The 15935-nt window shown below is 40.0% G+C and overlaps 1 long non-coding RNA gene across 1 annotated transcript; it reads left to right on the plus strand.

Annotated features, from left to right (window-relative positions):
* The first annotated feature begins 1628 nt into the window (after positions 1 to 1628).
* Positions 1629 to 9160, plus strand: LOC122839781. The gene is made up of 3 exons (XR_006372106.1): positions 1629 to 1660; positions 4443 to 4573; positions 8561 to 9160. It is a non-coding gene; the product is annotated as an uncharacterized LOC122839781 (long non-coding RNA).
* Positions 9161 to 15935: the final 6775 nt, after the last annotated feature.

Here is a 15935-nt window from a genome sequence, read left to right on the forward strand (position 1 = left end):
TTCTGATTGGTTGTCTCTAGTTAGCACTGTGTGAAGGTAGACAACAGTTAACAGTTTATCTGCATCATCCCATACTGCCACAACATAGGGACAGCTGCAACAAACATCTGAAACAAATGATATAAAGCCTCCAAAAAACTGTAAAATGATTGAAGTACAGCAGCCTCCTTCTACTGTTGAATCAGGAGAGACCACATGTTCGACTTTTATGGAAAGTGTACAAGAAGAAAACAAAAAAAAAAAAACCCACAAATGTCACAGTGAGGTTTGCCTGAGAAAACCAATAAAACTAATGTAAAAATGTAAGAAGTGCACCAGAACAGAAGACATGTTTGGCAAAAATTAAGATCTGAATTCAGTGGAATGAACTCACAAGCATGGAGGGGGAAGAGTCATGCTCTGGTGGATCTGACCAGCATGTATGAGGAAACTCTGATACTATTTGTAAAAATAAATGAATGAATAAAACAACTAAGACTTGAAAATAACTTCAAGCATCTCCAAGCAGAAAATGAAGACTGATGTCACACATTGCAAATAACTAATGTTTATTTATTTATTGTTTGTTTGTTGTTTTGTTTTGTTTTTTCAACAGTTGTGAGGCACGGTGGCGAAACTGCTGCTACGTAAATTACTCAACAGATTGTTGCTAGGTAACCAGAGAGCGAGCTAGTTAATTGACGTCACGCCACCGAACTAGCTTAGCTGCCGGAGAGAAGTTAGCTTCTAAAGCCATAATAATAGACATTAAAAAACTTTTCCTCTGCCTACATCCCCCAGAATGCCGTGCGGTTCTGGATCGGAGTACAGTGAAATTGTTGAACATTCTTTCGGATGTATTTTCTGCTGGTACTGATCACGTATCTACCGTGATATATAGTTTGTTATTGATTTATTATTCAGCCCTACATTTGCCAGATTGTGTGTGCTTTATATTCTTCAAGAAATTGATGAACATGTAAATTAGGTCGGTATTTTAATAATTCAAAACCGAAAGATTTTACTTCCGGAGCAGTTTCTAATGTTTTATTTTAGAGGATGCAAAATAAAATGTCTTATTTCCAGAATATAGAATCTGTTGTGCAGAAATCAGTTCTTTATTGGCAAGTTATTGTTTCCACACGTATTAAATATTTTACTATTTTTATAGAGGAACAGGTGGCCATTTTCAATTGTTTACATTTATGTTTGTCAGGTTTTTTTGCGTCTTTGAAGATTAGTATATCACTAATTCATCAACAAGATTCAATTTATAAATTGCAAACCAACAGAGAATTCAGGGTGTGATGTGACTCAGATAATTTTCAGCCATAAGCAATAACCAGCTGGCCAGAGACTGAAATATGGAACCTTGTTCCTATCAGTAATCAAGTCACACTCTTTAGTGTGGAAGTTCTTACTAAGGGGATTTTACTCAAGGTTGTGTATTTCCATTGTGAGTGACGTGTTTTTAAATGAAGTCAGAGGAAGAGAGACGTAGAGAACTTATTTCCATATCCCACTGAAGATGCTGTTCATTCAGGTTAGCGTAGCCACTGATGACAGTTTTACAAAGAAAAAAGGGAGTTGGCCAAAAAGTTGCAACTAATAATGACTGTTTTACTTTTTATATTTTCTTTCCGTTTCAGTTGAAGGTTCGAGTTTGTCAGAACAACCAAAGGTAATAACTCACGCTGCTGGGTGACATCCAGGGCCGGATTTAGGAGGATGGGGGCCCCTGGGCTGGAGTCAGGATGGGGGCCCCTGGTTGTTTGTTTTGTTTTAGAGGATGAACAGAAAATGACCGAACAGTAAGTTTTAACAACTTACAACTTTAATAAGCCAGTTGTCACAAACTACAAATAACTCTGAACTCTTTTCTAGAAAGACTAAACCACATGTTGGGGTTGAAACTAGAATATGATGCTTGCATCACAAAATAAAATCACTGAATAGTTATTGTTGCCTGGACTTCAACACAAACTATAAAACAGATTGAGTGCAAGAAATGCAATGCTCAAATATACTTTTACAAAGCAAAGCGAGTAAAACAATATTTATACAAATATCCCCAGCATTTACAAGTTCATACAAGTACAAGTGGAATATATCAAAACTCAAACTTTTTCTTTGGTTTTAAAGTTCTTGGTAAATAGTGGAGGAAATAAATGTCAAAAAAGTGCTTCTCTGCCAGTCAGACAGAACATGGATATAAACAATATCTTCTGGAAAAAAGAGATCAGGCATACTGTAGTTTTCAGAAAATATCCTGACCCAGGTAAGTCCAAAGTGCTGCCCTCTGAAGGATTTTTAAAGTTTAGGCATTTATGCTCAGTTGCGTTTCCAGTCACTGAAACCAGTTTCAAAGTTTGACTGAGTATTAGCATTGCTGAAAATGCGGCATGCAAAACAAAATGCAGCTCCGTGGATGGAGAGTAGAGCAGCCACGGTCTTCGATGTACTCACCATTTAACATCTTGCTTTTAAAGTGAGATTTGGAGAAGTGACGCTTTTGATGCTTGTACACCCGTTCTGATGCTTGAAAGCCAACATTCATATTTTGACAGCTCTCCGGTCCTTGCTCTGCCCAGTAAACTCGCACGGACTCGTCAATTTCCCCCCAATGCGCCGGATCGGTACTGTACGGATCCACAGTCGTCTTTCCACCGACTCTGACTCCACAGACGCCAGTCCAGCCACCGACTCAGTCACGGTTATAGGTTCTGGCGGGATCTTAGTGCCGGTGTTAGCATAGCTAAGGGTTTGAGGAGCGGGGATAATAATGTTTCTGCTCCATCTCCGCTAACAGGTTTAAAAAAGCCTGTCAGTTTAGGCATTTTGTTTGTCGCCTCTTTGGCGCGATGCTCTTTTTCTTTTCTCTTCCTTCTTTTCTGCGCTCCGCTGTCATATTTCCTGTTGTCCGCCATTGTAAAATAATATTCCCTTGACGCTCCTCCTCCCCAATGCGTAAGATGCGTCAAAAGTGGACCAATAACAAGCAAGCATTCAAGATGGACGTTTGCCAGAACAAATTGGAACATTTTTCATCGGTGCTGTCAAAATCATGGTAGTCATTGATTAAATTCTGACACTATCCATTCACAAAAATATAAAACATCCTTCGGGGCCCCCGAAATGCCGGGGCCCCGGGCTGCAGCCCCGGTAAGCCCCTGCTAAAATCCGGCCCAGGTGACATCACATCCTTTTATCTCGCCGAGGATTCAGAGTCAAGCCTTTAGCTTCACATTTCCTGTAAGTCAGAGACTGGAGCTCAGATAGAGGTGACAACTGGTCTCTGTCACCCAGTTTCACACCTAGAGCCCACACCTCTCCCCTCACACACACCCCCCCCTTTTCTCCCCCCCCCCCCCCCCCCCACACACACACGCATCCATCTACGATGCTTTCAAACACACGTCCACACTCACGCTGATGCACTGGGCCAGGTCACACAATGAACTATTTCTGGAAAAATACTGAAACAAATGAGCAGAGGGTAGAGACAATGGTCAGAGTGGGAGGCTGTGGGGTTGTTTTTTGGGGGGTCAGGGGTCACATACCTGCCCCTGATCTATAGCAACAGCTCCTCTTCCTCTCTGCTTCTACTGTTTGGCTGTTGGGTTTTAATTTAATTTAATTTTTTATGGAGTTAAATAATTTTTCATGACCCTGAGTCGAGGTCATGGAGCTGAAATGTTCAAGGCGGTCGATCCGTTTCATTCACTGTTGAAGTTTTATTTTGAGGAATCGTCAAAGTGACACTGAGATTCAGATGTTTCGGTCAGGAAGAGACGTTAGTCATTTCAAGACTGAACACAGGAACCTCCTGCTGTGTCACTGGCGTAATTCATGTTCCTGTCCGTAGAGCTGCGGGGCTTTTTCACTGTAGTACAGTTACACTTTAAAATTTCCAACTTTAGAGGTTTTCTTTGACTCAGCAGCGCATTGGTTTACAGAGGAGTTTATGGTTAACAGAGGAAGGGTGCCCACGTCTTACTGCCTGCTGTTCATCTTCCATTTAAAGCAAACTCATGAGAATTTCCACTTCAGGACTGGAACAGCAAAAAGCTCTTATACCCCTCAAAGTTTAGTGGTTTTTTTTACTTTAAAACCAGGAGTTTTTTTTTTTTTTTTTTACAAGTAGTCTTTATTGATTCTGGAAGAAAAAGGAAGTCGAGTTTATTTTGTAGAGCACATCTCAGCAACAAGGCAGTACAGATTGCTTCACATGATAACACAATTAACAAGCAACAAAAAACAAAAAAACAAAAAAAAAGCATTATATTACCGTGGTAGAATGAAAAAAATAATTTTTTAGGCAGACCCGTAAACACACTGTTAATACATAAATGAACAAAAGGATGAGGTTCTCTGGATCCTGCTCGAACGTTTGTTTATTTCTGGAAATGTCCTTCAGGTGACAAAAGACTGACTTTGTAATTGTCTTTATGTGTCTCTGAAAGGTCAGGTCCACCACTACACCCAGATGTCAGGCTGTAATATCAGAAGCTGTTTAGGGGAAGACAAGTGTTGAACCGATGTGAGAGTTGACCTGCTGCTTCCAGATCTCTGCTGAAAAGCTCCGGCTCAGACGGTGCGAATACTTTCTGAAGGCGTTGCATCACTGACAGGCACACAAAGTGCTGCGGAGAGGCCAGGATTTCACTATGACACCTTCACCAAACGCTGCAGCAATCACACCGTCTCAGTTTAAAGTCAGTCATCATTTATCGGGAAGATTACTTTAGAAACCTCTGACAAATTTTCCCTCATCACTGCTCTTCTGCGTGAGCCTCAACAGCGAACAGCCACGCATTAAATAGTCAGAATCTGCATGTGAAATATCTCAGCCTAGTACTGAAGTGTCATCAGGGCACAGCTGGTCAGCGCTTCATGCTTCTTCCTCAGCAGGACAGGTGCCTGTTAAACTACGGACGTTCAGCACTGTGATCGTTATCACTGCCGAGAATAACTGAAGTGATGGATGCTGTCATGATGCCGGAGGAGCTGCAATATACACACACACACGCGCGCACACACACACACACACGCACGCACACACACACACACACACACACACACACACACACAGAGCATCCTCCTGATCAGATCAATTGGAATGGCGAGTTTAAAACTGGCCATTTTTTCTAATTGTGCTGTGCAGCTCTAAATGTCCTTCCTCTGTTTTAGGGAGCGATTATCCTAAATGAAATCATGTGTTCCAGGCAATAACCCAACTCTGACTTTTAATGAGAAAATAGAACGTAGAATTTACAAAAAATTTTCTTTATGAAACATTAAGAAAATGTTTGCTTTCATTTCTAATTTAAAGAACAAAGTATGACATGTTCTGGTGTTAAGCCATTCAGTGACTTTTAAACTATGTTAAAGTCAGTTCTCTAGGCTACAGTGAGTCAGTGAAAACTAAGATGATTTGCTATGTTTTCCTAATTTTAGTGAGAAAGTGGGCAGCAGCGTTTTGGATCAAATGGAGTCATAATGTCAAATGGTTGACTTTTTTAGGCGGACCTGTGAAGACAATGTTGCAGGAATCAATTCGACTGAAAACAAACACATGGATGAGTTTCCAAAATCTCTTTGGAACCTGGAATCTTTGTTAATGTGACAGAAGGCTGTCTTTGTAATCGTCTCTATGTGTCTCTGAATGTTCAGCTCCATCACAACACCAGATTTCAAGCCTGATCTCTAGTTTGTAGCAGTAATAACTGGGACCTTTTTTTTTTTTTTTTTTACTTCAGTTTTGTTTCTATTCAGCTGATGCTCTGTGGAGTCAACTACAGCACATCATCCGTGAACGCCTCATCAAAAACCCCAGAAAGCAGATGCTGTCAGGGCTGCGGCTCGTTAGTCTTGGCATCATCTGCATCATTCGTCTGCAAGATGTAGGAGATTTCCTTCCACACTGTGTTGTCTGGAGATCCTCACATAGTCAGTGCTTTAAACACAAGGGACGTTTTAGCACACCGTCCTCGCCCCAAAAATCATGCTCAAAATACTCATAAATCCTGTACTAAACCAGGGTCATAATCCAGTGAAATAACAATGAAACTGTAAAGAATGTCAGATCACGTACAATCCAGGAAGATTAAGCGAGTTTTAATAACAGCGATCAAAAAGTACGAGTTGGGTCAGAGACTAATTCCTGAGAGGTTGAGTGATTGACCAAAAAAACAAAAAACAAACGGGAAGTTTTGCTGAAACAGGAAGTGGTGGTTTCCCAGGAAGTCCTCTTCAGAGACTCGACAAACTCGAATCCTCTGGGACGTAAGGGTTGAGGACTGGAGAGCGTCGCCCTTTTACTGGGGATTGTTCCGCCCTCAGGACCACACTGGGACTCAGGAAACGAGAAGCGATGGCGTCATGGAGTGAGTCAGTGCAAGTAGCAAGGTGACGTGATGTAAACACACTACGGAAGCCTCACAAGGAAAGTACTCAAAGGCTGTGACGAGGTCGACGACAGACAAAGACTCCATGATCGATGAGCATTTTCTAAATTATTAATTCACTTTAAGGCGTCGCTGGTTTACATGCTGCATCTCACACAGATTAATTAGCATTTGGCTCATGTTTTCTACATCTCCCACCAGCAGCCATGTGAGAGAGCCAAGACTAACGAGCCGCAGCCCTGACAGCATCTGCTTTCCGGGGTTTTTGATGAGGCGTTCACGGATGATGTGCCGTAGTTGATCTGAGTTGGCGCACAGACGGGCGGGTTGCGGGTTTGCGTTGTCAAACTTGACGACTCGTGTCGGGGGAGGGGGGCACGTTGCCACGGCGATGGGCATCCATTCACCAATGCGCCAACCAGCAGATGCTGTTGTTAGTCTGCCAGCACAAACACTTTCTGCTCATACCGACAGATGGGGTCAGACGTCCAGAGGCGAATTGATCGGGCGCAAAAACTGAACGATAAATGTGTGGAAATCAGACAAACGTCGAGGGAGTTAATGTGGGAAAGAAGTGGCTTTTTCAACGCAACAAGAACGTCTGTCTGCTTGCAAACAAAGTAGAAATAGAAGAAGTAGTGTTCGTTACTCTCTATATGAGAATACAAAACTCATTTAAACTACCTTTTGGGTCTCTGACCCAATAATCTGGAATCCTTTTTGCCACATTTAGGCCCGCATTCAGACGATTTTATTTAAGATTTAAAACTGGATACATACTTCATACAATCACTTTATGACTCCTAACTTACCTACCTGGAATGGCTTTCACAACTGAAGTGTTTGCGGACATGCAAGCAAGGAGCAGCCGCCTGAAGGTCTAATAAGGCGTCTGAACTTCCTCCCTGCGAGGCGAGCGCCTGGACTCTGACCTGTGGATGAATCAGACGTGGAAAAGAAGTGTGAGAAGTGGAGCTGCTTGTGCAAACTGTTTCACCCTTCAAAGGACGGAGACAAGCTGAGCAAACAGCCTCCGGCTCCAGCAGCCACGGCCGGCCGCCACACGTGTGACGTTTATGGGACGGGACCCTGAGAAACAGGTGATGGGGCGGTGTGCAGCGGGCGAGCAACCTGTGGCTGAAACAGAGAAAAACAAAGCAGAGAGAGAGAACTCAATGTGTTCTCGGAGCTTTCCACGCACTGTTGGTTTGTTTCCCAGAAAGATCTGTGATAAACTTCCTCAGCACACACACACACACACACACACACACACACACGCACACACCACTGGGCTGTTTGCAATTTACACCACCTTGCATAAATATATGAATACTTATGCAAGGATGTTTGTATTGTACTCATCAATACAAACATCCTATTTTTATGTATTTTATGTGGTGGGTCAAAACAAAAAGGGGGAAAAAAAAGGAAAAGTAAAGTGATTTTATTTTATTTTTTACCTACTCAGCATTGAAGCTAAGTCGCAATACATTAAACAAGTAAAGTAGTCCCTTTGTTTTGTTGGAGGGTTATGTGTAATTTGCTGTTGATCCCAAACATTAAAATGGGTTTTGAAAAAGTGGGTCCACTTCACAAATGTTGAAAGGTCTCAACTACAAATAAGATAACTTTTTTTTGTTTTTGTCACTTCTGAGCAATCAAAACAAGATTTATGTCATTTTTTGTTCATTGAAGTGTAATAAATGAATTAAAAGCAGATCTCGGTTGCTGGGTAGACGTGATCCTCACAAGAGAAATCAAAGAGGCAAAGTATTCAAAGTTTGTGTTGTAAGGTTTTAATTTGCTCTAATTCGGTTAAAAATAAAAAGTCTCCACCTGCATCAGCTACCTTTGCAAAGGGGCTGGAAAATTTGTATCATCTGTTTGTCTGAAGTCGTGGGCCACACAAAGTCAGTCCAAATGACCCCCGAGCCGCACTTATGACCTTCATAGCCCAAACTGTGAGGAATGGTTTAGATTACTGCAAATTCATGTTTAAGACTGGCCTAGTCAAAGGCCAGACCTGTATCCAATAAGGAATCTGAACTTGAAAGTGGATGTTTTTGCATTAAAATCTGAATGAGCTTGTGTGAGACAAGGTTTTTGTTTGTAAAAAAAAAATGTGATTCAGTTTCTTCAAAATATGCTTTTGTTTTGTTTTTTTCTTCTTGTAGACCAACGATGTTGTTGCCATGAGGACAGCGACCCTGTGATGTCACTCAGTTTTCCTCGAGGACGATGAAAAAGTTCTACAACGTCTCTGAGATGTTTTGCTGTTCTGTTTGTCACAGGTTGTGGAAAAAAAATCTAAACTTTCATCTCAATCTTTTTTTTTTAAATGTGTAGTTTTCTTATTTTCCTCAGGATTCAGATGCCATGACAGACGTCATCCAGGTTCATGTGGGGTTGTTGACTGTTATGTTATGCTAAGTATATCATTTTGTTAAAGTAAAATGTTGAATCTTGTGAACTTAAAATCTTTTGTTGTGGTTTCTTAATTTATTCAGGGCAATCCGTTTCCTAGATTCTGCTAAGTAAACTGTACTGTTCAAGTAAGTTGGACTAACTTGATGTATTTGAGTTAAGAAGAGAATAATTTACTTGCTATTTTCTAAGTTGAAACAATTTCACTTAACTAAGTTAAATTAACTTGACACAATTAAGTTCTTAGGTACACTGAACAAGTATATGTCAAGTAATCAAAACTTACTTACTTACATTTTTAAAGGCAGTCGGTTTCCAAGATTTTTTTTTAAAGTAACGTCAACTTTTCAAAGTTTAGAGTGTAGGATTACCGAGGATAGACGATGTATGGATGCATGGTTTTATTGTACAGACTTACCCAACATATTGTGCGCCATTTTCTTTCTATTTTACAATTATGCACCATCATCTGCTGCTGTTTCATATAAAATTCCCAAAATATACATAATTTGTGGTTGTGACATGATAAAATGTGAAAAAGATCTAGAAGAAGAAGAAATACTCTTGCCTGGCACTTTTCAACCACAGCCTGACAATCGGTCATATTTCATTTCTCTTCAATAAGCAGAATCTGAAATAACACACAGTGTCTGCACATTTACACCAGAAAACAACTTAACATGGCGACTCTTGACCTGAAAAGTCGAAGAGCTGCGGCCTCCGTGTTTTACTTGTGTCTGTTTCCTATAAAATATGTAAAGCAGCGCTGATGGCCGCTGTATGCATTTTTCTTTTGTCAAATACCGCCAGTGAACATTCCCTTTCTATCACATCCATCTGTTCGGGTCTTTCTCATCTCCCTCCAGCAGCACTCAGTCAATCGTAGGTATTTGTTTGGCCTTCAAGCTGTGAAGCAGAGATTCGAGAGGCGGCGATAACAGCCGCTGAACTGTTGCTTGATCACATTGTTTGAGAAAACTGGTTGGATAAAAAGAAGCCAGAATGAAGGAAAAAAACAAACACTATTCAGCCACAGTTATAACTCTCATCTGTCATTTTTTTTTGTATCATTTTATAACAGCGTCGCTGTGGAAAGTTCAGACCCACTCTAATTAAAATGTCGCTTCTGCAGAATTTTCTTAAGGTCACTTTAATTTGTGGTCCAAAGTAATCCCAAATGATCCACCTTCCACCTCATGGAGGAGGTAAGTGTCCTGAAAATCACGAGCTGATTTTTGTGTTTAACACTGCAAAACCACAAAACTTTACCAAGTAGTTTTGGTCTAGTTTCGCATCCAAATATCTCAATACACTTCAAATAAGGCAAAAGTAACTGAAATGTAACTTTTCAACTAGATATACGAGTTTATTTTACGTCAATATTCCTTTAATATTGATGAATGTTGATTATTTCACTTATAGCAAGCACTTTTTCATCAATATTCAGGAAATACTGACTTAAAACAAACTTGTATAGCTTGCTGAAAAGTTACTTGTAAGTTAGTTTCGTCCTATTTTAAAGTGTGATAATAAATGGCACAAGAAATCAAGACGACTTAGTAAGATTTTGTGTTTTTACAGTGCAGCCAAACATTGACCTGGATGTGAATTAGGGCTAGTCATGCTGACATTTTTTGTTTAAGAGCAAATTCTTTATACTGGCAACCAAACAAGCTAAACTTGTTTAAAGACTTTCTAAACTATTGTCAGGACACTCTAACGACCCACACTGAGCACCGTAAAGCCTATAATTACTCTGTCGTGACTCATGTAACACTGGGACTTTTGTGCCTCTTTGTTTTCAATGTGTGTGTTTGCCAAAAGGACACAGGAGGGTTAAAGTCAACCCACTGCCGTTTAAACCTATGAGTCATTTAAACCAAGCAAGGTACAGAAACAAAACCTTAAGACTTAGATGAATTTGTAACAAATATTTGAGCATCAGACAGTCTGACCTTGGTGTGAATGAACTTTTGAGACGACTGTCCAGGAATGGCAGCAGCACACCAACAATTACAAATCCAAACGGCAGATATCAAAACCCCCCAGTTGGAAAGTAAAGGATGAAAAATAACAGAGAGAGAAATAAAAAAAAAATAAGACAATAATACAACTTGATGTTAATCAAAGACCTTATCTAAAAGCTGATTAACATCATAAAGGCGTCATATAGTCGCCATTTTTTAAACCAGCAATAAACATTTTGTCCTGATCATTAACACCCATCAAAAATGTTGATCAATTTTCCACTTACTATTAATCAAAGGCAACTCTAAACAGGTGAGTGTTTTAGTCTAGATTTAAAGGAAATCAGAGTTTCAGCTGTTTTACAGTTTTATGGAAGTTGGTTCCAGATTTGTGGTGCATAGAAGCTGAATGCTGCTTCTCCATGTTTGGTTTCAGAAGGTCTGGAAGGTTGATATGATGACGACAGGTCTTTAATGCATTGTGTTGCTGTGTCACTCACTGATTTACAAACCAACAACAGTATTTTAAAGTCTATTCTCTCAGTGGAAAGAGTTTAGAACTGGAGTGATGCTCCATGTTCCTGGATTTAGTGAGAACACCAGCAGCAGCGTTCTGGATCAGCTGCAGCTGGATGATTAGGTTTTTAGGCAGAGCTGAAGACACTGTTGCTGTAATCAATGCAACTAAAGATAAATGCATTTCTCTAGATTTTAATCCTTTAATCCTTGAGATGTTCTTCAGGTGATGAAAGGCCGACTTTGTAACTGTCTTTATGTGTCTCTGAAGGTTCAGGTCTGAGCTTAAAGGTTTTCTGTGAATCTCTTCACTGGAAGGTGGGCGACTGACTAGTTGACTTGTGATTGTCTTGGTTGTAGGTTCAATTCCAGCTTTCTCCTGTCAGACGCCAACGTGCCCCTTGGCCAGGCACTTTGACTCTAACTTGCCTAGCGATGTGTGTGTGTGTGTATGTATTGGTGTGTGGCCTCAGTGTAAAGTGCCTTGAGTGGTCTTATGACTAAAAAGTTATCTCCAAGTAACTTCGTATTGTTTCAGAAATAGCCTTGTCGTTCTTGCTGACCTCTTTACTTCCTGGCATTGTGTAAACTCCAGCAAGCTGCCTGCTTTTGTCAAGGTGGTCACAGTTGCTGATCCAAATGTTTCGGATTAGTCGGGCCTGACTTGTACTTTCCATCTTAAAAACTTGTGAAAACAGCGAGGTTGTAACTGGCTTTACAAACACAGCCTTTCCAATTCCACTTTGTTTGTATGTAATAAACAATGACGCAGACGTTTCTGTTGGGACGGGCCATTTTTTTTAATTATATGCTAATACACAACATGACCCTTGTAGTGTTGGGATTTGAACTCTTGAAGATAAGCCAGAGGAAGAAATATCACAGTCCTTCCTTAGCTCAACATCCTGATCACAGATATCCTCACATATTAATGAGACCTGATGGATCAGGTTCACCAACAGGAAACCCGACTCAGCTCCTCGCCAACAGCCGCCTTTCAGCAGCCGTTCTACAGCCTTCCAGTGAAAACTGTGCTGCGGTCATAAACAGGCCTCTCTGGTTGTGTTCCTTTTATTATTACACTGTTTTCTATTTAAGACTGAACCATAACCTGGTAAATTGAGGACTGGTGAGGTAATAGTGAGGTAATTCTGTCCCAACCAACCCTTCTGTAGATCGCCCGTCTTCTCTTTGTCAGAGTTTTTGCAGTAGGTGTCCGATGTGGGACCAAAACTGCAACATTTGTTACATTTCCAGCGGCTGCATCGTGTCAAACGAACTACACTTTTTGAAAAACCTGTTCCCCTCCTCGCCTGGGGAGTTGCACTAAGAACAACTGAAGGAAACGACACCAAAAACCTCAGACAAAGACATTGAGCGCAAATTCCTTCTTCAAATGTAAACAAAAGGGAGTAGCGTCAGAGTTTAGCGGTTGTAGTGTTTCTTTTTTGTCTTCAGTAAAAGCCCAAGAGTCATTTCTCCAGCTAGCGCTAGATCCTCGTTTGTTTTAGTTATTTTTACCCAGAATGCCTTGAGCTATAGTCCACTTTCTGCTTTTGGAGTAGTCTCCAATCCGCTCGGCATTTCCTTTTGACACCTCCCCAAACGAACAGGTGTTTTGTTTATCTGTGCTACCCATGGAAATTAAAGCGGACTAAACACGGCTGGTGGGAATACGCCTGCAGTTGAGGACAGTTTTTGACTTTACAAACCTGAGAAGTGCTAAATTACACAAACAGATCAGAGCATTTAAAAATAAATACCCATTAAAGACCAGACAGTTATGATTATTTTATAGCTTTGATTTTAAATAAGAACTTTGTCACACTTTCAAATGAATATGTTTTTTCTGTTCCTGCAATGATTAAGAAACTTGGGTCATGTTTATGATATTTTAAACTGCTGCTGTTTTGGTGACTGAAGGACCTTGGAGTTTTTTTTCTGGGTCCTTGTGTTAAAAATATCTCCTCCTTTTGAACAGATAGTGAGAGTTTTCCCTTAATGGTTTATCTATTTCTTCCAGCTCCAGTTCCCCTACAAACTGGTTTGAGCCTCTGATGAGGCAGAAACAGGAAAAAGGAAATGTCTGAATGACAAAATCTGCTTTTCTTTAGAAATGTGTGCAAAACTCTGTCGACATTCTGATAATGCGAAAAAATACAATTTCATGATTGTTGTTTTCCATTAAATAAGAAACACAATTAAAATCACACCTGAATACATTTGTTCACACTGTAAATCATTAAAAAACACACTGCGCCATCCTCCTCCTACCACTTCCTGTTGTCGTCTTCTTCATGGTTTCCGTCAGTAGCAACATCCGGTTGTAGATCATGTGACACAAGTGTTTCCAATGCAGTTTTGCGAAATAAACCAATTTTGATACAACAAAAAAGCAACAAAAAAAACCTTTTCATAACTGCAGAACTTTTTATCTAAGTTATTTTTATTTGCTGTTTCCCTTAATAGAATTCATTTTCAAAATGTCAAATTGCACAATTATACGGTCAACGGAAACGCAACTTGTGAGAAACAGTATTTTAATTGAAATATACGTACTGCACATCGTAAGCAGTATTTTGTATTTTCATTTTCTCAATGATCTTAAAGTTTTTCCCAAATATGTTTGGTCTTTTTAAACACATATTTAAGAATTCATACCTTTAGTTTGACGAACAAAACCCTTGGAAGACATTTGACTCAGACTTTCTAATCAGCTTTACTCTAAAAAACAAAAAAAGAGATAAATAATTTACGATGCTCATTAATGCTCTGAAACGTTTGAATCGGTGAAACGTTATGCTTAATTTCTGCTGACATAAACTCCTTGGAATAGAAACCTTTTGACATAATAATTCTCTTCATTATGCAACACCGGGATTTCAGTTTTGCTTCGCTGTAAGAGTGTTTCTGATCTCGGTGACCTGGTGATACAGACGACCTCCCAGGTCAGTCTAAACAGCTGCAGAAAGTTCATCGACCGCAGCTGAGACGTCCTTCAGCTTCAAGATAAAAATAAATGTTTTTCTCTGTGGAGCATCTGAATCATAACTACATGATAAACACAGTCTGGGATTGTCAGATCAGATGTCATGTCCAGTGTTGCTGGAGGGATTTGTTTCTCTATTGTTGTTTTTTAATGCATAGAGTTATAAAGAGTCCTACACTGTGTTCATGTTTGTTATCTGGATAATTTTTGCTAAATATGATCCAGATAACCACATCTATTACTCCAGCCAGCTGCTGCAGGAAAACACTCTGAGAATAACAGCCATGAGTCCCCTGAGCCCAGAAAAACCTTCAGTATTTACATACTGAAAACCAAAACTTAAAGTACTGAGAAGTGAACCTGCTGATGTTAGCAGCTTAGTTACTGCCATGGTTACAAGAGACGCTTAGTTAGGAGTTTAAAAAGAAAAAAAAAAGTGTTAAAAGAATGTTAAATGTGGAAGTGCCATTACTAAGTCAGATTTCAGGAGAACATGTTCAATAAAAAAATTATTTTAGATAAAAGAATAATTGATATGATTCACTTAAAGGGGCATTGTCTTATAAAAATCAAGTTTTTTGAGCTTTACATCATATTATAATGTTAGTCCCTCATCAAAACATACCTTGACTCTTTCATGCATGACTGAAAAAAGTCCTTCAATCTCCACGGCAACCATTCAGCTGTGAAAAACACCTGGTTGGACCTAGCTCAGCCTTCAAGGAAGAAGTTCCTCCTCAGAGTTGCAGTTTCCAAGTTTCCACCACACAGAGCAGCTCTCCTCCGTGACTCAGCTCCTTCAGACTAGCCAGCAGCAATTAGCAAACGCCTGGCGGAGCATCAGCTGAGCTCATTATAGGAGCTACTTCTCAGTGCAACGCTGGTAAAAAATGTTGCTAAAGGGTTAATAGAGGAGACATGTTGTGATGACTGCCCCTTTAAAGAACAAAGTATCAGGTCCACTGGTTGCAAAAACAAACTGTAAAGCATTTGACCTCTTAATGAAATCCTAACCTAAAAGAAGTTCCCAGTTTCAGTGAGAATAAATCTAAAAATCTTCCAAATGTCAGAAGAACTGCAGAAACATTTAGGAAGAGTTTCAGCGGAGGGTAGAAAACAGTGAGAACTCGGCTGCTTGAGATGTAACTTAACAAAAGGTGCTGTGAGGAACCTGAGCAGTGCAGCACAGTCCTTTGAGAACAGAAACAACAGTACAGACTCCTAATGTTGCGTATAATGATTATATCAAGTTGCATAGTCCTCTGAAATTATATGAATTATTGGCTGCAGGGTTGAGTTGTTCTTTGTTTTCCATCTCTGCTGCTCTGTGGTTGTTGTGAAGCTGCACAGATGTATTTTTCTGCTGATTCATAATCAGGCCGGTGTTGATTCCTAATTCATGTCAATGGGAAAAATACTAATATTAACATTATTTGGCTTAAGCAAACGGTTACCTGGTATCTGAGGTTTTACAGTAAACTAATACGTATGAAGTTACACGCTAATTAATCATCTTATCCTCACCATGTATGAAAACCAGGTGAATAAAATAAATAGAACAAACATGTGTGGAACGGTGTGTATCAAAATAAATCCATCTTCTGTAGCTGTTGTTGGCTGCAGTGACTCCAGTTGTCTTTCTGATGTCCTCAG

This window comes from Gambusia affinis, linkage group LG11 (assembly GCF_019740435.1).
Source record: "Gambusia affinis linkage group LG11, SWU_Gaff_1.0, whole genome shotgun sequence".
NCBI classification, from domain to species: Eukaryota; Metazoa; Chordata; class Actinopteri; order Cyprinodontiformes; family Poeciliidae; genus Gambusia; species Gambusia affinis.